This window comes from Plectrocnemia conspersa, unplaced genomic scaffold (genome assembly GCF_051122295.1).
Source record: "Plectrocnemia conspersa isolate PC_06_02 unplaced genomic scaffold, ASM5112229v1 ptg000005l, whole genome shotgun sequence".
In the NCBI taxonomy this organism is placed as follows: domain Eukaryota; kingdom Metazoa; phylum Arthropoda; class Insecta; order Trichoptera; family Polycentropodidae; genus Plectrocnemia; species Plectrocnemia conspersa.
Genome location: NW_028277169.1, coordinates 16,418,060 through 16,444,272, shown reverse-complemented (window position 1 = coordinate 16,444,272; position 26,213 = coordinate 16,418,060). Strand labels below are relative to the sequence as shown.

The 26,213-nt window shown below is 29.4% G+C and overlaps 1 pseudogene; it reads right to left on the bottom strand.

Moving 5' to 3' along the window:
* Positions 1–16,232: 16,232 nt before the first annotated feature.
* On the bottom strand, positions 16,233–18,645 carry LOC148234951 (histone-lysine N-methyltransferase SETMAR pseudogene; annotated as a pseudogene).
* Between the last annotated feature and the right edge of the window lie 7,568 nt (positions 18,646–26,213).

Sequence of the window (26,213 nt, the reverse complement as noted above, 5' to 3'; positions counted from 1 at the left end):
CCGCCGACTATTTTTTACAGAGGCGAAAAGAAAAAAAAAACTAGAAATATATCCTGCCGCGTAAGTTGTTAGATAACACAATTCACGAATTTCCCGGTGTCGGAATTTTTATACGGTTTTAATTTACTCAAATAGATTTTTGGTGAAAAAATATAAGTATATAGTACGCACTCACACGCGCGCGAATAACTTTGACGGGGGCGCAAAATGAAATAATTACACGTTTCGCAAAAACACACATCAAAGTGTTGATAAAATACGTGCCGTGAATAATGACGTATTTTGCATAAATGAACACGAAAATGGAAAAAAAGTTACGTAAAAATATATTTATGCTAACGGGAGTTAAATGAAATTGCAGTTAATTTAAAATTGTAATTTTCTTCTAAACTCTTTTACTCTTAACGGAAAATATATTTGACATTTATTTTAAATAAATATTTAGCATTTATATAATGAAAATAATAGTCTTTTATTGTATTTATTTATTTATGATTATTTACAAAAGTATTAAAATTTTAACTTTAAGTGATGACAACAATAATTCATTAGAGTTAATTCTGTAGTGTAACTAAAAACCTTGAAAAGTCAATGGATGCATAAAGTATCTAAGAAAAACAAAGTAAAATTTATTGTTAGTATTAGAGAACAATTTTATTGTAAAAAAATAAATTTACATTTCATTAGAAAAATAGGAATATATATTAATGGTCTGCAGTGAAAATTTACTAACTCTATAATTGTAAATTTTCAGAAAGTTAAAACAGGTATAAATATGCAAATATTAAATATCTTGAAACCATGTTTATATAAGTTAACATGCTCATGCCGTAGAGGTAAATATTTTTCGTCTTACTTGTTAAAAAAATTGTTTTATTAAGTCGCATAACGAATCGAGGGCAAACATTTTGACGTTGACAAATGTAATTTTGTAAGTGTCTTAAATTGTTTTTGTGCCAGTGTGTTTATTCGTGAGCCTTTATTATATATTCTACATTTTTACTATCCAGAGACTATGAAGGTCAACAACGATCTCGTCGCATACTACTTTAAATATGGTTCTGGAGTATAGATTAATAAGAGTAGAAAAGAAAACACATTCTTGTCTGACACATTTCTCTATTTGCTTTCCTTAATGCTTATTATGGCTGACTAGTGTTACATGTCTCTTCATTTTGAGATGATTTTGATTTACGCGATCAAATACTTTCTCAAAACTGGTTTACAAACTTCTTGAAGTAGCGTTTGCATGCAGAAGAGTATTTCTTGTGTATATTGGCTTTTCCTTAATTTAAATTGTTCCCAGTAAATAATTTTGCAACTTGTGTGAATTTTTTATTGTATATTTTTTACCAGAATTTTCAGTGGATGACTCTTTAAAAGTTCGGTACTTGTTAATTAGCACGGCGCCATGTTTAAATTTTAATCTACAAAACATCCATTTTTTGTTTAAACCCAAACTTAACTTAACATATAATCGTTAATTTGTTCAGGTTAAGTTTGGGTTTGAGCAGCACGGGAAACGCAATGGTGAGTAACAACTGGTGTCTTTTTTAGCTTGGCGCCGTGATAGTTAACAAGTTTTATTGTATATTTAAGTCATCCACGGAACTTTAATTTCACGATATTGTTCGTTTTGAAACCTAGCCATTCTTCGTATCAATTTTTCCAGGATAAGATCAGCTAATTGTCAGTGGCGCGGGACGTTCCAGTTTGGCGTGAATGCGTCATTACGTCTCGTTCATTTATGCGTTTGGCCATTTCGAATCGACTCCCGTTTCCGCTAGTGCGACAAATGGCCGACTGATTACTTCCGGCCCGGTGGACATGTTGTTATTGTGTGTATTATTATTGCACGACGAGCAATTCGTTAGTCGCGGCCGCGGTGCTGATTTAAATTGCAAAACGCGCAAAACCAACCAATCGAAAATGTCTCTGTATGACAAACTTTTAATGGTATGCCGCAGACTTTGGCTCTCCAGAGTTGGTGTCGTTTGCTTGTTTGCCGATAGTTTTGTTTTTACCATTTGGGGGCAAAAGTCGAGTTATTTTCTACCCTTGTTTGCCGTTACGGTCACATGATTATTGACGATTTTTGCCCTCCGGTCAGCACGTGTTTGCAACCGATCCGTTTAATAGACATTTGACAATTTCTGTCTGTAGTTGAGAATGGCATATATTATATTTGCAAATAAAGTATATCATCATTACCCAGGTAGAAAACCAGCCTCATTTTATAATGCTGTAGTTGAGAGTCCTGAATCTTTTTTTACTTAAGATCTTCCTCTGTTTTTTGTATATTATTTTTCCCACTAACTTTCAGTAGTGTTTTCATGTTCTAGAAACAGAAATAAGACGCTTAGCTGAGCTTTAGAACATCTTATTATTGGCAAATGTTCATAATTTTTCTTGTGTTCATTATGTGATATTTTTATATTTTTTTTTTAATACCGAAATACCAACATTGTCAGTATTTTTGTGATAAAAAACACGCATTTTATTAGTTGAATGAAAATATTGCAAGCTAATTATTTGTTATCAAATTGTTATTTACTAAAATTATTTTGCTCGTAGAATTGTGTTGTTTTCAATATTTTTACCCATACAAAACGCCTTTAAATGTGTATATATAATATTTAGGGACCCGACAAAGCCGCGCCGGACAATCCCGCGCCGACTAAGCCGCCCCGACATAGCCGCGCAAGACAATCCCGCGCAATACAACCCCGACATTGCCGCGACGATAAAGCCGCGCCGACATTGCCGCGCAAATCAAAATTATAAAATTAAATAAAATGAAAGAAAATGATTTTTTTAATTCTAATTGTTTTGTTTTGTGGACAGCTCTATCACTAGTGATTCGCTTTTTGAACAGCTAGTCATAGATTGGATGATGCTGGAAAGTTACAAAATATACCGAAATGAAAATAAATCAATACAATATCATTAAAAAAAAAGTTAGGTTGTTTGGTTCTACAGTGAAAGTCGGCGCGAGCGGTAGCGAGACGCCTTCCTTTTCCTATATATATTTGTAATTATTAATAAATAAAAACCATGTTATAAAATTAATTTTGTTTTGACTTTGCGCGGCTTTATCGGGGTGCCATAATATTTAACAAAGAGAAAATGCATTATTTAGAATTAAAAAATGTTATCTATGAATTAAATTGGAGCAAGTGTTTACTGGATCGTTAAGCTGCGCGAAAGTAAATAACAAACACAATATCTTATAAAACAGTAGGGTGTCCAGATATTAAATTTAGGTAAAAAGTGCTAAAGGATAACAACAAAATACTAAAAAGCATGTTTCAATTCGCTTTTAGGATATGAGTTGTGTTATTTATAAATATAGTGTGTACGCAAAGAGAAATTTAATCTGTATTTTTAAAGCAATTGACGTTGACCGCTAGAACAGATTAGGAACGCCTGTTTTGCGAGCAAACCCGACTGTACTTTGTAACTTAAGTCGTTAAATTGTTTTCCACGGTGATGTCCCATTTTAACAAAGAAACCCATTTTTAATTTGACGGTTCAAACGCTTTCACAGTTCCCATTAATAAAATATATGATTGTGTGGCTTTTAATTTGTGATATTAGTAGATTAAAAAAACTAAAGAATGCTCTTCGTGCAAATCACTATAAGATGTTGTTAGATACGCAGTTTTTTTGATTATATATAAATTAAAAATCAAGTTGATTTTTATCTGTAATCTTTTTCAGCACTATATTTCAAACATTTCTTTTTTATTCTCTCTATAGTACTTAACGATTAAGGAAAGGTAATGGGGTTATATTTATGTATTTAAAAATAATTGTTATCCTTGGCAAATACGAGTAGTCTATTCTTTACCTCCAGTTCTTATCCACAATAATTTGTAATTAATCTATAAAATATATAAATGTATATATGTTTTTATATTTACTTCACGTACAGTTTTACACCATTAGACTAATCTAAAGCACATTTTGCATAGTTACTCTCAAAGAACCTGCATAAAACATAAGCATCTTTTGATATAAATGTACGTTAGACCAGTGGTACAAAATATCTAAAATATTTGTATTTGTATCTCATATGGATCCTAGTGTTTTTGAATTTCGATCGTGTCTGAGAGAATAAAATTAGTGATTATTATATATTTTTCCAAAATTTTTCTAATTTCGCGGATAAATATCATAATGAAATATTATAATAAAATCGTTCAATATTATCGATTTTAAGCAAAATTAATAGTTTATTATTATTAAAATATATATCATCAATTTACAGACTTTTATTTCAGTATTGTTTATCACCACTTTTTGAGTAGTTGTTGATTGTGTTGATCTCGTTTTAACGCATTGGTTAATGTTGCAACGGAAAATTTGAAATAAATATACACAACTGAATGTCAAAAGTTTTAAAAAATATTTTTAAAATATTGAACTTGTGCATATTTATTAAAATACGTTTTACGTATTTAAATATAACAAGAGTGACAAAATGCTTGTGAAAGTATTTTTATAATTAATTTAATTAAATATATTTTTTTTGCTATTGTGAAATTGTTTTTTAACTGTGAAGTTCCTAATGGATCTTGTTCAAATATATGATATATGTATGTATATACGGTTAGCCAATACCAAAAGAAAAAGTGAAAGCAAATTCCGAACGATTTGCGATGCAAATTGTAAACGGAATATTTCCGCAATTGTACAACCTGCAGCCAATGCCGCTTTTAACTGTGGCGCAGGGCCGCATCGGGCAACATGAGCCCCTTCAGTAATTAAAAGTAAATCGTTCATTTTAATTTGTATATAATCACATATGTAGAAAATTGATATTTAAATACTAAGAAAAACTTCCATTCAAGACAATGTGAAATTTTGCTTCACGTCACTTTTCAACACAAATCTTGTCTGAAGATTGATTGATTTTTTCTTCAATCGTAAGTGAGTGACTTCACCCACATATGTTGCTCTCATTCTATATATGCATATGTATGTGTAATAAAAGCTGTCTATCACAACGTGTCTTCATATGCACAGTCGTGTATCGGAAAAGGGGATTATGCGCACATTTCCCAAACAAAACGAAAGGTCGGTTTCGAATCGAAAATTGATGGATTATCTTAAATATCGGGGTGCGTTTTTGGATATATATATATAAATTTTTTTCTCGCTAAAAAAGGGCTTTGCTCGGAATGAAAACGGGCACTTTGCCGATTAAATGCCTTTTCCGAGCTTTCCATAGGCAGCTTATATCGAATTCTCCCCCTAAATAATTTTCGATGCAAACAAATACGCGAGCGTAGCAAAATTTAATACAAAACGTTAAAACAAAAGGTCTTCCCTAAAAGCCCTTTCTCTGTTTGTACTTTTGACGTGGCATGTATATTGATTAATATTAAAAATATCAATATATACGATTTTTACAATATAAACACTATATTTAGTCTTTAAATATTTTTCCAAAGCTGTTTTTTTAGCATCATTGCGTCTTAAATAGAACTTTTTTGTAAAAGCACATTTTTATTTAACAGACGCCCACTAAAATGATTGGTTTTCACTATTAAAAAAAACACGGTATTGATTGTTTTGCGGTTATGTACATATTAAAGTTGCTTAATATATTTTCGAAACACTGTTTAAAATATTGATGATGCTAAAAACAGTTAAGGGCTACGATAATAAAACAAAGCTATTAAAATATATTAATAAAAAGCCTGTGTATTGAATCAATAATTTTGTTAAATTTGTGTTAGTAATTTAATGAAAAAGTTGGTAGTTTGGCAAAAACTTACAGACTGTTTATGATATTAATAGCTGACTATTTGATTTGTTGACTTAATAAAATACATTGCAATTAGTATGTTTTGTGTACATTTATTAATGACAATTTTTTTTATGGGTAAACCTATTTTTTAGTTTTTATTCAATACTTGAATTTTTATTTTATTGTTCAGTATTATTTAAAAAAAAAAATGGAGACGCTTATGATTTTTAACTATATATAATGTATGTAATTGACACGAAAATTATTATAGATTTATTTATTTATTTTATTAATTTATTTAGCTTAATAGCTAATCTTTACATCTAACAAATTTAGTAAACATATATAAAAATATATAAAAAATACATAACAGAAATAAAAAATAAAAATATACAATAATAAAGTCTTAATATTATAATTTATTTCTATATGTACGAAGGTGTTTTTTTTATTCCATTTATGAAACCCGTTATATTTTTGCTGTTTCGGATTTCTCTTGGAAGACTATTATATAAATCAAAACCTCCGTACATAATTCCCCTAGCCGTACTCGTTTTCTTATACTTAATTATCTTTAAATTTTCTTTATTTCTAGTATTATATTTATGTACATCTTTATTTCTTATTAAATACTTATTAAAATATTTTGGTAACATATTATTTTCTAACTTATATATAAATACTAAAACATTCATACTCAATATTTCTTGAACATTCAACCATTCTAATCTATCAATCATACTTTTACAATTAGTTAATCTATTTTTATTTAAGATTACTCTCATTGCCCTATTTTGTAATTTTTGCAGCATTTGTTTATCTAATTTATTTAACATATTTAATAGTGTTGCACAATAATTAAAATGGGGCAATATTATACTATTGTAAATTTTTTTTTTGTATTTATACCTAATATATTTCTTAATCTAGATAATAAACCTATTTTTCTACTAATTTTTTTTAATATGTAATTACAATGTTCTTTAAAATTTAATTTTGTATCAACAATTACTCCTAAATATTTTTTATTATCCACTATTTCTATACTAGAGTTATTTATTACTATTTTGGTACTATTATCTAACACATTTTTATAATTAATAAACATACATTTAGTTTTATTCTCATTTAATTTAAGTACATTATTCTTTAACCATATTTCTAATATACTTAATTCATTATTTAAATTATTTACAATTTCTTTAATGTTATCACCTATGCAATACATTAATGTGTCATCCGCAAATAGATGAATTTTACATTTTTTCACGTTATTAACTATATCATTAATATACAAAACAAATAACAATGGTCCCAATTTAGACCCTTGTGGTACTCCATAAGACACTAATTTCTCTTCAGAATATACATTATTTATTTTAACTTTTTGTTTTCTTTTATATAAGTAATTATTAAACCATCTTAAAATATATCTTAGTATTTTATTAGACTCTGGATGTTATCACAATAACGCATTATGTGTTATGTTGAGACAATTATTGCAAATTATGAACTTCAAACAACATATACTTAAAATAATTACACTATTATTTGTGACGATTTAGTTTGTTTAAATGTTTACTAAATAGTAAATATTTATATTTTTGTGATACGTTGTGACAAAATACAAGTTGAGGGCGTAAATGTATTTTTTTGTATTTATGAGTAAATTTAAAGAAGCTTATGTTTTCTCATGGTAAACTTAATGTAGCATTTTCAATATGTAAAAATCTCCAACGTGTAAAAGTGTTTCTCATGAAAAATTAACTAGAAATTAATTTTTAAACAGTTACAGAGGTTCATGCAAAATAAAATTGACCAAGCAGTTTTTAAAATCCTTAGTTTGTAAAAATGTAAATTTTAATTCACCTATGTAAATTATTTTAATTCATATGATTTACTCTTGTAAATAGAAGCCGCATCTTTTTATTTAAAGCAACTGTCCTTGTATACTGATAAAAAAGTGTTTTTTGCAGCAATGTATAACCTTCTGTGGTTTATTCCAATTATAGTCTGAATAAAACTTGTTTGAATTATGTTATTTTATTGTAATTGTAAGGTCATGCCTTTGTTAAAAACTTTGAATATAAATATTGGAATGAAAAACCAACCGATTCGTTAATTTACCAAAGATTAAAATAAACAAAGAAAAATAATTAATCTTTGAATATGTAAATATATAATGATTTTTTTTATACTATATTATCAAATTATACGAATAGTAAAAGACTTAGTCTTTTTGTATTTTAACCGAGGCATTCGTTGTACAAGTACGTTATTTATTTAAGCGAAAACACCAAACGACTGGCGTTGTATTTTTAATTTTCTAATAATACGTATCGAACAACCACAATTTAACCAAAAGGTTAATCCCGCGAGATCCGCACATCCAAAACAAAGCCTCGAGGTCGGACCCTCGCACTAAATTTTACAACGTAAATAACAGCAGCGCGCACTTCGCCTGAAACTCATTTCGCCCGTTTGAAAATTTTCAATAAAGTTCGACACAATCGTCACTTTGAAGGGCGGACACACAAAAGCGGGCGCCAAAATTAATATCCACGTTTCGTACGTCGAATTTGTCTTTGCAAAGTCATTATTGTGTTTGGGCATCTACGACTGACAAAAGACTTGAAAATATTATCGCTCCGAAAGAAGGGTTACCATACTTCCTGAGATAAAAACGGGTCGAGACCGGATGTCGCGAGAGGAAGGGAGGAGGGATAAATTAATATCTAAGTCCACATCCTTCTATAATGAATTTATTAATAATTAATACAGTTCTAGTACATTGTGAGAAAAAGTCTCAAGCAAGATTGCATTGTCTATTATTTTTGATTGCAAAAATAATAAAAATCGACACTAATGAAATTAATGTAAGGAGCTGATTCGTCTGGATTACCTTATTTATATTCAATCTTTGTCTAAATTATTTGGCGCACTTATTTATTTATCATGCTTTGACACATTTTCTTAATAATTAATAATGTATTTAAAACAAAATAGAAAAAAAAAAGAAAAATCAGAAGCGTTTTTGAGCACTGATATTCAGGCTGTAACGGTTAAGAACGAAGGACGCAATCGCGACTCTCTAAAGTGGTGTTTTTTTAACATGTTTTTATTTTCATACCACTAACGCAGAAATAAGGAATTGTAATTATAAAGTACGATCTGAATTTTCAGGGCTGCATGGGCGGATAAATTGTCACAAATAAAAAATATATTACTGTTATCTTCAAATTAAAAATAAAAACTATTTTTTTCATTTATGATTTTTTAAACCTTATAATATAAATCAATATCAAAAAACATTAAAACATACATAATCAGAAGAAATCAATATTTTTTAAACTGAAATTCTGTAATTTTGAGAAGGCAATGGTTTTAAAAAAAAAAGAACAATATGCTGCTGCTTGTTTTCTACAACACAAAAATATCAGCTGCGGTGAAATGGTTAATACGCGTTGAAAGGGTTATTCAATCAACTGAACTAAACCATTATTCATAATTGAAGAGACTTACATATGATATCAAATCATAAAAAGGTCAGTTTTATTAGTGATAAAGTTTTAACCGTCTAAGAAAAAAAAAATTGTTAAAGTAAAACACCGCGAAAATTCCTTTAAAGGCTGTAATCACAAGGTACACGTCATAAATCAATATGTTTTAATATCTGCTGCCTTGAGAAGGCATAATTGATACAATTGAATTTATTCTCAAAACCGCAAAAAAATCGCTACTATTTTTTAATTATTCGTCCTACTAAAAAAGTGGGCGGACAACAAAATCTACTGTAGAGGGGGCCATGGATATAAATACTGAAATGCGGGCAACCTGGGATAATCCACTCATCACTTCACCTCTCTAAGATTTTCTCTACACTTGAACATCCGCTTCAAAGTTCAAGACATCCGAACTTCAAGAGCACTTGAACTTGCACTAAAACCATAAGGAGGATGACTTAATTTCAAACCAGGAACGATCGCAGAAGCTGCCGCTTCTCTCTTCACATATACTAGTCTAACTCGACGACCAGAATTCAGAGCAAACCCACATCGGAGACGCCTGCCTTAATATTTGTGCAACAAATTAAGGAACAACTATCTTTGTCTTAACAAAATAAACTTCCATAATAAGAAGGTCAAGAAAAGACTATTTAAAATCATAACAGACATGTTTATATATAAATTGTAAAGCTATATATAAATAAAAAAAATGTTTTTAATACAAATTTGAGACGCAAAAACATACATTTTGAAGATCAATGTGCTAATAATTAAAATTTGTGTTTATTATGAAAACAGATTCGCTGATTTAATATTTAATGCTTTTAATTATATTTAATGGCAGAAGCACATTTTAAATTGTGAATAGAAAGTGCTTATATGTGAGAATAACTGGAATGAAAATCACTCCAATTGCTTAGTATAGACCGTAAAGCATCCCGTAAATGGAATGCTGTGGTCAGTGATTAGTGGAGAAGGTATTGGGTGATTGTATGTATATTGAAAGGGCAATTATGGAACAAGATTGCTTCCTCAACTACATCAGTATGAAATAATTTGTATATATGCAATATAACAATTTTTGTTATACAGGCAAAGCAATAAAAACATTTATACAAAATAAAACATATTGAAATACCCCGATCGTTAACCTAATTGAGAAAATATAGTAGCTGTAAAAGAGGTATAAAAAAGTCTAAGAATTACTACCAAAACACTGTTTTTAAAAAATATTTTTATTTTGAATCGAAATAGAGCTAGGGAGAAAGAAGCTTTTAATTACGGCAAAAAGCACATTTTTTAGTTTGTTTAAATATATTTTTAATCTAGACAATGATTACAACTAATTTATTTGGCAAATAAAAAAAATAAAAAATGGTTTGTCATAAATGTTGTGAATTTTTGTTGCTCAATAAAACGTGTAATTAAAAAATACTATAGAGTGCAGCAAATATTAGATGCTAAAAAATCGGTTTTTAAACTTAAAATTCTAATACAATACAATTGACACATTTCTGTTGTTAATTTACATTTTATTTATTCCAGTGGCGTAAAATTAGAGAATTTAAGATTTGATATAATCTCGAAATGAACTTTTAACAGCAGCTATCGTGTGTGATGTAGTCGAAATGATATTTTGTTTGTGAGTAAAGTGGATGAGGCAAGTTTTTGTAGTTCAACTTATTTAACTTTTGTGCGGTCGCGTAATGTCACTTTTGGTTGCTCAATACGACTTCTAAAAGTTCAGTTTTATTATTTTGATTCATTTGCAGAATATTTAAAGTGTCTAAGCTGCTGTTTAGAGAACTAATAATGATGGAACTAATGTAAAAGTTTTAATAAAACAATTAAACGACCGGAACAAATCTAAAAAGGGTCCCATTCAAACCGGTACGTTTGGTCATCTTATCAAAAGGGCACTTCGTTTTACATCCGCTCCCTCTCTTTCTTTAGAAACGGTACTACGTTGTTGTGTATAAAAATATTAGCATAAATTGATAAGAGACAAGAACGAAGATGGCTGTTGTGATGGGCGAAAAATTTCGCCGCGCGTTTAGTTTGTTTGCATGAGAATTACGATCGCTGAATTAATTCGCGGCGAAAGGGGCGATACGCGCGGCGAATTAATTCGGGCCGGATGAAAAGTGGCGAAGCGGAAAATTTGGTGAAAAACTTTGACGACTGCTGAGTTAACGAATGCACATACAAGTGAATAAAATATTTTAAAAACGACAAATTAATTTCTGACAGATATTTATTGATTTATTAAAATTATAACCATCGTGACCTGACAGGCAAACCCAATGCGTCACGATAGTCGAAAGAACTAATACATCATAATACATACAAATATAAACAAGACAAAACAACAGACACAAATCACCTCAACAGGTGTGCATTGTCCCATACGAACTGAACCAAAACTCCATATGTGCAAGAGAAAATGTCAATATTACTATGGACAGAATTGAGCAGATAAATAGCCTTGGCCAGAGAAGAGTTGGCAAGTGCTCCAGCTCTAGACTTTACAGGCAAGAATAGTGGACGCGACCGAGAACTATAACCACCTTCAGGAGCCCACATTTGAAGCTGCTCGAGCACTGAAGGATTGTCTACGATGCCCTTGAGCAATTTCCAGAAGTGTTTAATTACATAAACACTTCTGCGAGTCGACAAAGAAACGTATCCCAGGGCTCCCAAAATAAAAGCACTGGGAAACAAGAACGGATAATACCCGTATTCCTTCAAGTATAAATATCGAAGAAATTTACGTTGTACTTTTTCCAGCTTCAATTCATTACATTGATTCATTACGCCTGGGATCCAAATGATGGAGCTAGTTTCTAGTATGCTGCGGACTAGAGTATCATAAAGAGTGCGCAATACTAAAGTATTCCTGAAGTAACGCGCATTTCTCAAGATAAAACCGAGCATTTTTAAGGATTTGCTATGAGTCTCTGCAATGTGCTGGCTAAATTTCCAACGTTCTTCGAAAGTCACTCCTAAATCCTTAGTTGAAGAAAACCTTTCCAGAAAATATCCGCCTAGATGGTATGAATATTTTGCCGGCGTTAATGACCTTGAAAATGACATTGTGTGGTTCATTTCTTTACACTGAAAGGCAATTGGTTATATCAAGCCCATTTCCATATAGAGTTGAAAGTAATTTAATGGCCATTAGGTAATTATTAAAATTAAATATTTGTATTTTTTTCAAGTATAATATTATAAGCTTAAATGTACAATAACACGCGAATTAATTTATTTTTATTACACAGACGGGAAAAAATATTTAAATTACAATAGCTTTAGTGGCGAGATAAGCGATGACTCATCAAAGAAAATTCTGATGAAACATACAGATGGCAAAATTCAGATAAGACAAGTCAGAGACAGTAGCACTCTCGCAGATGAATTGTTCTCGAGTCTGACCCAACGTTAAGACCCAATATCAAGGTTTTTTGCATAGCTAGTTGGGCTCATCTGCTCATTAAATAGCCTAACTCACAAAAAGGCCTCTTTGTAGGGCACGCTATGCTGTATGTGCCACAATCCCAACGGTGCTGAAGCCAATAGAGATAATTACCTATATTTATGAGTTTAATTGTCTGGTAATTAATTTCCCTTAAAAATTAATTATCTCGATACATTTGTTGAGTTGTCTCTTAATATTCTCAATGTCTCGTATATTGTCTTCCAGCAATTGTCCTTGATTTGTCACGATCATACAGAATTAATCTCTCTTTGTGTGCCTTAACCCATCGATGGTCCTCAATAATTAAATTACAATTAGCTCGCGCCTGCCAGCGAGCAAATCTTAAAACGCAGGGCGGAGGTTGGTTGGATAGCGTTATTAGTCGAAGCACAGCTGCCAATTAGGGTGGTAGAGGTTGAATTAATTAATCCCGCAATATTGCGGATCCGCACGATTCCTTTTGTATCCGCACGGCGTGCAAGTACAAATTAACGGGCTCGCCATACCCCCTCACCCCTAAATTAACAAACTTGTTACCTTGGCCCGGGACCGTTTTGTCCCAGTCTCTCGTTTTTCTTGAAGCTTCGACCCAGTTCTTGCCCGGGCGAAATCTTAAAATTTTTACAAGCCAGTTAAATGAGTGTGGTACACTGTGTGAAACTTGAGTTGGGGACTAAGTGGCTTTGCTGTATGTATGTGTGCTTAAGAGGGTGGTTCAAAAAAATGTATCGAATTTTCGAAGCTTATTGTTTTATGTAGTATTTTTATTTTATATAGATATTATTTAAAAAAACGTTTAATAGTCGATCTCTGACAGATGATACTAAGAGTTGGACATTTAATAAATGTAGTGTTGTTTGACCTAAATCAGCTTGTGAGCTTAATAATGAAATATTAACATATTTTATAATGGTTTAAATGTTTATAAAATTATATAACCAAGCTTCGTTTGGTATACTATAAATTTCCAAATTAATGTATTTATGAGTAAAATTGCATATTAAATGCAAACCGCAATTAATGAACAAATAGTAAAATACACTTTTAGCCGATGATACCTTTAATTATTATATATGCACGTATGAAACTAATATAAACATTGAGATAATCTTGTATATATTAGAAGTGATTTAGTGAGAGTGTGAAAAAAAATTTATGAAATTGAAGTATAAATGTATGTTTTTGGATAAATAAATATCTAGATTGATATGGAGCAGGGGTAGAAATTTTTACATACAATTATTAAAACATTTAGTTTTTTAAAGCACTCTAAATTAATCAATGACAGGATGGAGGGAGGGGATAAAATTAATTATAAATAAAATATAAAGCATTTTTATTATAAAAAAATTATGAATTGTTGAAAAAAATAGGCTTTTTAATTTTTTTAATCCACTTTGGTTTAATGGTAAGTTTGTAGTTTTATTTTGTTAAATCAATAATATCAGAAAAATTATTAATAAATAATTTTAAATACCTGAGTAGAGTACGCTCGGGATAAGGATTCCGGTTTGTTATTGTGTGCGTGAACTGTGTGGCTCAAAACAATTTCGCTCAGAATATTTAATTTTCTTATTTTAAAAGAAAATATATGTTTATTTAACATACATACATCTGAGCTAAGTTGGAAGTTTCAACGGACAATTAAAAATATATTATATAATCGAAAAAACCAGACATTGGTGTCAATAATTAAATATTTGCAAAATTCAAAATCTTTCACTAGTCAAAAAAATAATGAAGTCTTTAGCTATTCTTCAAAAGCAAAAAGATATAAAATGGGGAATGAAATTATTCGCAGATTGTTTAATGGCTCGACGACTCCATTAAATCATTAGAATCCATTGAATAAATTAAAAAATTATCATTGGCGCAACGATAAGAATAATAACTTTTTTAAGCCTTACAGAGAATAGTGTAAAAAAAACAATAATGTACGGATTAAAGGAAAAATAATTAAAATATTTTAATCCACGGGTAAGAGAACGAATAACTTACAGTGTATATTTGAAGCCTTGATATCAATTAACCCAGATATGCCCAAATTTCATTTATAAATAAAAAACAGTGGCATGAGTTTAGTGACTTACCCATGAGACAGTGGGAATATCTGGGTAAAACCAATATCAACACAAAATTATTTAAAATAAATCACTAGAGAAGATCGAACTTCTGTGCCACACTGCCATTTAATGACAAATACCAGCGTTGACGAATCAGCGACTGTCCTTAAAAGAGAAAGCGAGACAACGAAGTACACGCTACATCGCTTCTCCCTCTCATATACATATACACGCACACAATTACAAACCGGAATCCTTATCCCGAGCGTACTCTAGTTGGGTATATAACGAAAAGAACTCCAATGATGAAATTAAGGTTCACTTCAAAGAAGCCAGTTTATTTAAATTTGATGCAGATGGCAGCTAAAGAAGTGTTTTGTGCAGTTAAGGACCAAGATACATATTTGGACATAATCAAATAGGTGCTCGTCAACATTTGGAATCGGAAAAAAACAGTAGAAGAAAAAGATATACTTATATGATAAAGTACACTTTTTTCAGCATTGACAGATCGTGAAATATTACCATTTAAATTAAGTTTTTTATGGGCCATATTGTATAAGAATGTTTGTGTATACGTAATATATAATACTTTGTCTATGCTTTACTGCATGTCATACGATAGTATGCTGTAATGTATACGAGTCGAGACCGAAATGTCACTTTTATCAACTGAACATATTCGGATCGGACGATGTTGTCAACGGTTGGTTTACGTTCAGGACTATTTAATGTAACGAATTCATTTTATTATACATTAGCAACAAATTTAATAGGAAAACACCCGAAGAACATGTAAATTTATATATAATTAAAATATATTATTTTCGTAAAATTTGTATAATTTTTCAATGTGTTTTGTGCTCTTTTCAAGCGTAATTTTATACTTGCATCAAGTATTAAGAACACTTATCATATGTAAAAATTTTCGCTGATTTTATATATGTTATTATTTTTTAAATAAGTCGATTTTATGCAACTTATTCTTTTTGGAAAAAAATACTATAATTTTGTTACTAAACAAAACAACGATAATCTGATATTTTACTTTTAACAAGAAACGATGTTTAATTTTTTTTATTAAAAATATTCTCTGACAAAAGATTTATTTTCGTATATTATATGTACACGCTTAAATCAATAGAGGATCATCACACTTTATTTCGAATGGGTAAAAACATTGGTTTAAGTATTACTTTGTATACAAGTAATTTGTCTTTCTGGCAAAAGTCTGAAACTCTAGCCTATAAATAACATTATAAGAATATATTTTTTTTAAGACGGAGGTTGAGAAAAAATCTATTTTTCACCTTCAAAAATAAGCTTATCGCAAAATTTTACACGTTAAAAAAATATATGCGAAAAGTTTCAAATCTCTGTTGCAAAGTCTTGCGAGTATTCGCATTATAATGGGTCGCCAACAGCTGTTTGATCTACCGACCCCAGTTACTGTCACCCGATAGCCCCAGGCCTTGGAATATCCCTAAAATCCACAAACAGGAGACGAGGGTTTCCCAAACGGGAAACGACTCCTCTGTAAACACTGAAAACATACAGAATATCGATACACTCACGAGAACCTATCAAATTTCCTCATATTTCTCGAGGCTAAGGCGAATTTCTTCGATGTAGCCAAAGACGACGTAAATACACGCTCTTCCTATATTATACGTATTATATTATCAAACATACATACATAACTTTATATTTACATACAGATAATACAAATTCAGATAATATTCCAATATATGTATATTTCTAAATTAACGATACCATGAAAATGCATGACCTAAATAGGCCTTTTAAAACCAAATTCAAAATTAATGAGATACATAAATTTATATTGTTTATCATAGTATTAAGCAAAATAAATAAATATGTGAATAAAACTGTAGTAAATATAACGTTTATTAATATAAATATTTCATGTCTATTTCTCTTCATATTTAACTTTGTAGCAAAAAGACAGAATAATTAATGTGGTCGCAATGCTATATTTATTATTTCATCCCAAATTAAAGGTCCTATTAAAATATTTTGATAGTGTATTCCTTTTATTTCTAAACAAAGTAAATATTTAATAGGAACTGTATACACATTTTATACGTTTAAGTATTTTAACCGGTAGTTTAAAACCTATAAAGACTTTAATTTTAGCCTACCCTTTCATTATAATTTAAGTTCAATGCAATTTAAGCCTTCCGCATTATCTTGACTCCCCCATAAACCGTTTTCCTAGATCAGAGCTGTTTAATATATGGGAAACGACCGAAATTTGGGTCGCTAAACAACATTGAACGGCTTTAAATTTATGTCAAGTATTTTATATATTTTTCTAGTAAAATAAATTATGTAACACTTTCAACGCGTTATTAAACATTTTAAACTAAAATTATTTCTTGGTAAGATAAAAAGGGTTAAAATATGATATTTTATTCAAGTTAAAATTTAAAAAATATTATTTTATGTAAAATATATTTATTTTAAATAACTGTTCTCTATTTTAATAAATGAGGGTATATATAAGAATGCTACGCCGTTAAGACAAATATCCACTTATTCACATACTTTTAACCAAAAACCATCCAAAAAATAAAACTAAGTTTTCATTTGTTTTACAAATCAAAAACTGGTTTTAAATAATATGTAAATATATTTTTTTTAATTATACAAAAAAATAATTTAATAGATATTAAAATGCACGAAAAATAGATGTATTATATTTCGAATATTACGTTAATTATTATTTTTTGGTTTGCAGTAGATGTATGATACAAAATAAATTAAAAAAAATTTAAATAAAATATATTAAAATAGACAAAAAAATACTTAGGCAAAATTTAAAGATAATATATTTAAAATAATATAATACAAAAATATTAATAAATAAAACGATTAATCAAACGACATTGAAATTAGAAATTATAAAGATATATTTGGCAGTTAATTTATTTCATATTTTTTTTTCTTTGAATCTTTGCTTCTTCCTTAGCGATCTAAATTTTCAGATCGAACACTAAAACTTACTGTTTACAATCTGTCCCTTTGAATAATAATGTTTATTGTGAAAGTACTACCTAAAAAGTAGGTGCTTTTGAAGGCAATGTTCCGCTTATTTTATTTCTTGAATTATATGTATATAAAAGGGCCAAAAGAACTTTCACCTGATATACATTAATACATACATCTAAAACAGTTGTAGTTTAGTTCAGATTCATTATTGATGGACAATTATCTAGAACTGTTTGCCATCTTTCAGGCAATTTTTCGATTCCCGCTTTATAAGAATTTGGTGGTTTCGAATTAAAATACGAATTTAAATGATTTGCGACTTTTCAGATTTTCAAATTTTTTGTCCCTAAATGAATGTTCCATAGATCTAAAGAGATAAAAATCAGAAGGAGCGAGGTCTGGCGAATATGGATGATGCTTCAAGACTTCAAAATTTAAATTGCATATTTTTTCACGGGTCATCTTTGCACTGTGAGGGCGCGCGTTGTCGTGTAACAGAATCACTCCTTTTCGGTTCATCAAATTCGGACGTTTCACTTTTAATTTCTCATTCAATCTATCGAGTTGTTGACAATAAACTTCTGCAGTTATCGTATCACCCGGTTTTAACAGTTCATAATGGATAATTCCACGAATATCCCACCATACACACAATAGGACCTTGCGAAGGGTGAGGCCGGGCTTAGGGGTCGGAACTGGTACTTCGTTCTTTAAAATCCGTTGTTTTTTTCGCACCACCTTGTCGTATACTATCCACTTTTCGTCACTAGTCACAATTTGATCCAAATATGGGTGAATTCTGTTTCTTGACAACAGTGAATCGCACGTGTTCATCCGCTCCTCTTTGCTATTACTGAAAGCGCATGGGGAACCCAAACACCCCTTCGATTAGTTTTGCCGATTTTTTTATGTGTTCTTGCACTGTAGATCACGGAGCAGCAAGTTTTTGGGATTAATTCTCGATACTTTGACGAAGATCTGACTCCAAAATGACCTTCAGCAGTTCATCGTTGAATTTTTAAGGTCGTCCTGATTTCGGAGCGTTTGTTAAGGTCCTATCGCCAGATTTAAATCGCCGGAACCAAAACTCCATAAATTTCAATAATGGTTTTAGCTGCCTTAGTTGCTTTCCAGCCTTGATCGAAAAAAAGTAGTATGCAATGCCGCATGTGTTGTTCGGTTGCTTCTGGTTTGCTTATTATACCCTTAAGAATAAAAAAATATTTATGGCGCAAAAAAGAAAGCAGAGGAACAATACTACAGAAAAAAAACTTACAAAGATGCTCACTCCACCGTGTCCAGGGACAAACTGATCTCAAACAAGGAATGTAAGAAAATGGAATCTTTTCCGGTACCCCTAATATATTCCTGTTATTATTTTTTCCGGAGTCAAGCTCCTCAAGAAGAACGGCCCCCGAGAATTTGTCTTCTCTCCTCTCCCTCTTGGCAGGCCTGGATATAAGTGTACAAGCTTACTTAGTGATTTAGAATTTGGATATAAACGGGAATGGGAAACCATAAAAGCATTGTTATAAATATAATCCTCCAATGAAGAAAATATTTGCTATATTGCTTTAGAAAAAAGCATTTGATAGAGTATATGTTAAATTGATAGATACACTATAATACATCAAAATAGATAAAACAGATATATAAGAATGAAAAATCCTAAGAAAGATTTCCTAAACCAAATTATAAAAGAAATGTAATATATTGCCTTAGAAAATTTAGAATGCATATGACGCTAATATGCTTCAAAAAATACAATATGGTAATACGAACTACTAGTTTATCTGTGAATCTATTTTTTATTCCATCATTATAAAAAAAATGGTAAATTTCTTAATTAGTCTGTATTTATTCTGTGAGACCTTAATGATTAATTGTAATTTTTTGTAGCACATTATCTAATATATTTTTAAAAAAAAAACTAGTATAAGATCTCCTTTTACATCTTGTTGTATTATATTTATGGAAAATATATTTTTGTATTTCTTTATTTTCATAGGAATTGCTTATCAATGGGCAAAGTTATCGCATCCACTTGCACATAGTTTATTCTGTGACTGACAAACAACAGCGTTGGCTGATACGATTCACCAAATATTTGCTTTGTATACTTCAGAGATAGTTAAATAATAATATGAGAATGCTAATGCATCCGAAATCCTGTTTGTTGTTTAGTAGGATTAACGGACACACGGTGTTTGCGTTCGTTGGTATCAAGATTTCAGCGCGAATTGAACGTGTGTCACATGGTTGTCGTAGGTGCCGGTATGTGGTGGTACACATAGTGGGTACTACCTTCAAGTACCACATGGGGTCGTAATAACCCATATTGGAACGGAAAATTTAATGTACGACTGGTCGTAACTGGCAACGGCCACTTACCAAACGAAAAACTAAGCGAAAATGCTCGTTTTTCAATAGTAAACTTCGCCAATGCCTCGGGCACTGCAAGGAATCTCAGGAGTGGATAGAGAGCGGCACGGGTGCTGATTTAAGCACTATTTTGCCTTTTAAAAATGTTGTAATAAACGTCTAATATTTTATAAAAATCAAGTGATATAAATTACTATATTATATAACAAAATTAAATTAAAATAATAAGGTGTGATACATTTTAAGCAGCGTACAATTTATTATGTACATGTACAGATTAGATTATCATCTATCTATAATATATATATATAAAGGGGAGTTTTATTTTTGTCAAGCCTTTAAATCAAACCTCAACACTGAATTTGTATAAAAGCTTTGTGAATAAATGGCGTGTATGCAAAAAATGATATTGCTATTTTAAATAGCGTTTTAAAATTATTGCCCATTTTCATCATATTAATAATTACAATTTATTCATAAAACATGTTTAAATAATTCAATTTGAATTTAAATTTAAAATGTAAAGTAAGCCTCTTTATTCAGTATCAACAATTAAATAAAATTAAGAATTAACGAACTGAATTATTAAATCGTCCAGACTATATTAGCACATATAATTAATTAAAACCTTTCGCTGAACACTGAAGGGTAATTTATATTATTTATTATACATGTTTAAAACCTCTGAATACTGCCGAGCTTCGAGGTCAAACGTATACATAAGTACGTGCTATACTTACTTGTAAAAGCAAAATTACAGTTTATTGAAAGTTCTTACCAAACTAATATATTTCACACATTTATCACTAAAAGTTGAATGCGGTGTGTTTGATACGGTGTTAATGTTGTAGCACAGCATTTCTAAGGGTTTGCAACTTATATAAATGAAAGTGATTTTATGGTACAATTTAAAATTAGTTAAACTTAATAATCGATACATAGTTAATACACTAAAAAATATTAATATAGATTATTAAAATACTACTCCAAAAAATAATAATATTAAGTATATTCAGTACTTATAGCAGAATGAATTTGATACACTACTTTAGTTTGCAATATCTTTGCTTTCCATAATATAAAATTTATTAAAATTCACCAACGAAATTGAGGTTTTTGACAGGCATCCAATTTCGTGTAATAATATAGACAGTTTCTTAAAAAAACTGAGAGATTTAAAATATACAATATATAATACGATACATTTATAAGCTTCGATACTGAATATAAAAAAAATAATTGTTACTCGTTGTTTCAAGAAAACCTTTGAAATCGATTAGCTTTATATATTATGTATAATAACTCAAACTGTTTTTGTTTAAACAATTAGCTTTAATTAAAATTGTAAGGTTGTTTTTACTCAAACAATGCTTTAAAATTATATTTTTGAGTATAAACTTAAAAAAAATATTTTTATTTGTATTATTGCGCTAAACAATAATGTACTTTATAGTACAAAGAAAAATTTTTTGTGTCAGCTAAACAAAAGCTTCAACAAAAATCGATAAATATTTTATTAGGGACTAAGTATTAAGAAAACTTTACAAAAAGTATCTACAACAATTTTACAAATATTCCATTTTAAAATTTATGTTACTGTTGAATGTAAATTAATTTAATTTGCTTGTAACAATATGTAGCTTATCGTCTTAGGCGATATTAACTATCACATCTTTTTAAGCTTTAAAGTTAGTTATCTGGCAATTTATTGTAATTATCGATAAAAAAAACAAAAATGAATGTGACGAAATATTAAATTATATAACGAGAGGAATAAAAGTAGTAGTCAAAAATGACGTTAAAATTTAGGTAAGATAATGGATTAGCGGTATGACGCTAAAATTTCGTTTTCAGCAAAAAATACGATTTTAAATATATTTTATTTGTTATTAAATATATTTTTTTATTGATGATTAAAAGAAAAGTGGCAAAATAAGAAGCAAATACATGTAAAAAAGCATTGATAATAAAACACCAGTAAGTAAAACCTGCAAAAATGACTAATAACTAATATTGGTGATGCAATAAAGCTTATTTTATAAGAAAAAAAGTCGATCACAGATATAAATAAGCTATGTTGGAGTAAGAAAACCATAAGAATTATTGTTTCTCACATATTTATACGCTGCAAAAATACACTCTTTACTTATTTATTCCGGCTTGAACCCGCTATCAGTGAAGCTCGCACAAAATTAACACAGACGATTTAGATATCTGAGTCGATAAAACAGCTAAGCAGCCTTTTCATGTCAATCGTTAGATTAGGTCCAGCCTAGCTATCACTTTTTTTTTGCCAGAAGTTTTGGCAAAGTATGGACGCAGTATCTATAATATATATTAATATTAATTTATTGCACAAATTTGTAGTCTTGTAACGAAAAAAAAAATATATTTTTTAAAACCAAAAATTACGTTTATTTTAGGGTTTCCAAATTTAGATACAAATATCCTTGATTATCCTATAATATTTTACAGTCTATCTATTTTTATTCTTTTTAAAGTCCCTATTTATTATATAAATCTTTTTATTTTATTTTATTTTATTAATTTATTTAGCTTAATAGCTAATCTTTACATCTAACAAATTTAGTAAACATATATAAAAATATATAAAAAATACATAACAGAAAGAAAAAATAAAAATATACAATAATAAAGACTTAATATTATAATTTATTTCTATATGTACGAAGGTGTTTTTTTATTTCATTTATGAAACCCGTTATATTTTTGCTGTTTCGGATTTCTCTTGGAAGACTATTATATAAATCAAAACCTCCGTACATAGCTCCCCTAGCCGTACTCGTTTTCTTATACTTAATTATCTTTAAATTTTCTCTATTTCTAGTATTATATTTATGTACATCTTTATTTCTTATTAAATACTTATTAAAATATTCTGGTAACATATGATTTTCTAACTTATATATAAATACTAAAACATTCATACTCAATATTTCTTGAACATTCAACCATTATAATCTATCAATCATACTTTTACAATTAGTTAATCTATTTTTATTTAAGATTACTCTCATTGCCCTATTTTGTAATTTTTGCAACATTTGTTTATCTAATTTATTTAACATATTTATTAGTGTTGCACAATAATTAAAATGGGGCAATATTATACTATTGTAAATTATTTTTTTTGTATTTATACTTAATATATTTCTTAATCTAGATAATAAACCTATTTTTCTACTAATTTTTTTTAATATGTAATTACAATGTTCTTTAAAATTTAATTTTGTATCAACAATTACTCCTAAATATTTTATATTATCCACTATTTCTATACTAGAGTTATTTATTACTATTTTGGTACTATTATCTATATATTTTTATGTTATATATTTTTATTTTTTATATATAATATCTAAGCAAATTCTTGTAAGGGAAAATATCCTCGTTAAAAAATGATTTCATTTCATTCCTGCTTACAAATTTATTTTTTATCTTATATAATTCTTATGCAAAACACTATTTTTTTATCAATATACTTATAAAATATGTATAGAAATTACTGGTTCTAAACTAATTTATATAACAGACTTTTTAATTGTTATTAAAAAACCTTTTACAAATAGAAATTCTGATTTTTTAATTGATTTCTATACTATAATACACACTATCAATCGTCTACTATGGAATATTTAAAATATATTAGTTAGTCAAAAATAGTTACATTATTACAGAAATAAAGTAGTACTATATAACAGCTTCGAAATCTTAGAGTTTAGTACCAACTCCTCAGGTAAGTTTTATCTGTTTATCACTAAATAATATTGATGTGGTATGTCATCATTTGCTATCTGTATAAAATGTAAACAGCATTGAATTTACTATAGGTTATAATTTAAGGAGCATTATAAACAATGTTAAGATTTTAAGAGAGGATACTTTATATTATAAATAACAATCCTTTAGAGCCTAATGGATTGTTACATCATAAAATCTAGTTTGAGGTTTATATCACGGCATAAATATCGTCTTCTTAATACACGAGTGTACAAAAAAAGTCTATTTAAATAAGCAATTTGTTGTTGCTTTGCTTACTATTAAAGTACGTCTGTTAATAATAATTATAACACGAATATATAATATAAAGTGAATACCATAACAGCGTTATTAATAATAAAATTATTTAGTGCTTTGAGATTGATACGTTTGCATTATACATCTGCTGATCTCTGATTTACACAATATTATGATGTTACATTAATTAATAAAGCAATTTGAATATTATTAACACAATAATTTTATAAAGTAATATAATCCGTATTTTCATTATCCGCGCGCCCCTCGCCACCTATTAACCCATATAATCGCCACTACTGCGCGCGTAGATGTTTTTCATCTATTTTTCGCCTGGGGTCCGACACAATCACACTGTACTGTTAATTTAAATTTGCATGTTTCGAGAGCAAAATAGTGCAGCAGCAGCAGTTTCAGCGTCAGCAATCGAGAGTTATCTTCCCGCGGAGACAAGGCGGTGCAATGACTTAATGCATCCACTTGCACGCGGAAGAATGCACCAGGGAGCTGGTTTAATTTCATGCAGTGCGCTCAGTTAGACGCCAGGGCTTAGAGGATGCCTCTGCAGCCTTCTAAAGCATATATACCGGCAGATACTACGGCTTAATAAAATAGAGACTCAGCCGCGGTATCTTAATTAATGCCCGCCGCGTCGCGGATTCCTACGGCATTCATTATTAGGACAAATAATCCTCGGCGCGATAAGCGGCCGATTGCTTGTTTATAGTCTAATCCGCTTTGCATGTGTGTATGTGTGTATGTAATTAACATACATAAATACATCAAAATGGTAATAATAATAGTTACAAAATCCTTTAGACAAAGCGGTATGTGATTCGGTGTGGTTCGCGCTAAGACTAAGACTTCCATGGAACCTGAAAGTTTTAATAGTAAAGTTTTAGAACTGATTCTTATTTAAGAATGTTATTAGCAAAAGTAGCTCTTAGTCAATATTTTATTTAGTGAAAGATCTGATGTGAAAACTATCGGTTCTAGCGAGATTCAATGAGACTCACTGAGTGTGCACTGATCAACATATTTTGCTTATTTAAAATTAAGTTATTCAGCTATACCGCAAAATTATTTATTAAAAAAATATTTTTCGTAATTTTAATATATCACAATATTTAAAAAAATATATATATTAATAACACAATTTAATTGTTAGCAGCAACTCATGAGGAAGACGCGTTATGGCAGTGTATATGTTATATATGTAACTAAATGAATATCAAAGTTAAAGACAAATCGAAGAAGTTGTATATGTATGTCGATGGCTTTGTGACATTTTTTCCAACATTGTCCGGATCAAAAGTGCAGTGATCCGAAAGCAAGGAACGTCCATTGGGATCGACGTATAAATACGCCTTCAGAATAAAGGTCCCACTCTGAGGTCGGAATGCAATAAATGTCTGCTGTCAGTGTAAAACATACAGTCACCCAGTCGAGTCTGAATTTAAGCTGACTCTAAGGGTTGGTTGACAATGGATTAAATACCCGTTGACCAACAAGTTTTTTTTAGATCCAAAATTGGATGTATGATACATTACTTTATTATTTTATACAATATATGTATGTTTAAGATATTTTTTCATTTTAAATAGTGCACAAAATTTTAAATGATCTGCCAAATAAGAATAAATATATTAAAAAACACTTGCTGAAGACATCATATCATATGACATGTAATTTAAAAACGCATAATACAGTCTATATAGAGCCTTTTATATATATTTTTTTTTTGGTTTTTCACAAATTTTCCAAGCTTATCAATTTAGTTTTTAAGCAAAAATGAACTTTAAAATCGTATTTTTTAAAGTCTAGCATTTTTTATAAATTATTAGCTAAATCAGAGTTAATATTTGTGAGTCTTTAAGCTTTTTAATTTTTCATGTTTATATAGCCTTTACAATTAGTTTTAAGTGCTAAAAAAATTGTGAAAAACCTAAGAATTATAAGAAATGTTTTATATCTATTTTAGC